We start from the raw sequence: 1,373 nt of genomic DNA on the forward strand, positions 1-1,373 counted from the left end.
TGACGCATCCATACAACACACAAGATGTTCTCTCTACAGCCAATGGCTGCATTGTAAATATTAAATATCATAAAGTATTTGCAAATCATGAGCCAGTGAGTGCTTAGGACGGTGGAAGGGAGCAAAGGCCAGCAAAGCAGATGTGGAACCAGGGGGCAGCCACTTTAGCGGACTTCCCGGTACCAAGGTCTATTCCTCTGAAGTGCTCAGGCAAGGTGAGAGGCAGGTGGTGCCTGCCCAAATGGAGCTGATTTTAAGATGCTCTTAGACTCCCAGCACGAAATTCACACAAATGAGAAGCTGGCCCAACTGGATTTGGGCCAGACCTAGTCTGGCTATCTGAGAGGACTTGATCCTCAGACTGTGTTTGATGTTCTGGGGGCATTCGCTACACCACAGATGGCCCTGAGCTAAGGTGACATGGCAACAGGCTATGGGTAGATAGGAGAGTCCATCTGAAATCCCAAGTGAGGTCTCAGAAGACCTTGGGACTATGAGCTTTGAAGTTCTGGAGAGCTCAGTGGTATAGGTTGCTTGTTATCCATCTAGCTCTGAAGAATCAAGTGATGGAGCCAGGCACGGTGGCACATACCTTTAATCCCAGTACAAGGGAGCCAGAGGCAGGTGGATCCCTGAGTTCAATGACAACCTGGTCTACATAGAGTTTGAGAATGCCCAAGACAACACAGAGAAACTCTGTCTTAAAAACAACAACAAAAACCAAAGCAAAACAAACAAACAAGCAAACCCCAAAAAATCAACTGATGCAAGTTTCATTTTAAAAAAAAAATATGGAATGCGTCACAAACTTGTGTATCATCCCTGAGCAGGGGCCATGCTAATCTCTGTATCGTTCCAGTTTTAGTGTATGTGCTGCCGAAGGGGGCACTTTTTTAAAAAGATTTTATTTATTTAATATAAGTGAGTACACTGTAGCTGTCTTCAGACACACCAGAAGAGGGCATCAGTTCACATTACAGATGGTTGTGAGCCACCATGTGGTTGCTGGGAATTGAACTCAGGAACCAGTCCCTGGAAAGCATGGGATTATCAGAGTGGCTTTCTACAAAGACACATTTACAAAGATCCTGCTGCTCCCAGCTGGAACTTGTAGGAATAGTTGACTATAACTTGAATAACTACTCAGTATTGTCCCTCTTCTTCTTCTCCACAGGGACACGTGAGGATGCTCTGTCACTGACTCCATGTCCTAGTGAAGTTCCATAACTCATGAGTACTCCCTCCTTATCTCCCAGATGTTGTTCTCATACCCAAGTACCTCTCCTTATTCATTCTCTACCTGCTCCAAAAATCATGTCAGGAATCTTGACAGAAGGAGTTGGGGTGGGGTAGAGGCTATGCACTTTAAAGGA

The 1,373-nt window shown here is 45.3% G+C and overlaps 1 non-coding gene across 1 annotated transcript; it reads right to left on the reverse strand.

Annotated features, from left to right (window-relative positions):
• Positions 1–785: 785 nt before the first annotated feature.
• On the reverse strand, positions 786–889 carry Gm26207. The gene has a single exon (XR_003952965.1). It is a non-coding gene; the product is annotated as a U6 spliceosomal RNA (small nuclear RNA).
• Between the last annotated feature and the right edge of the window lie 484 nt (positions 890–1,373).

This window comes from Mus musculus, chromosome 19, assembly GCF_000001635.26.
Source record: "Mus musculus strain C57BL/6J chromosome 19, GRCm38.p6 C57BL/6J".
In the NCBI taxonomy this organism is placed as follows: domain Eukaryota; kingdom Metazoa; phylum Chordata; class Mammalia; order Rodentia; family Muridae; genus Mus; species Mus musculus.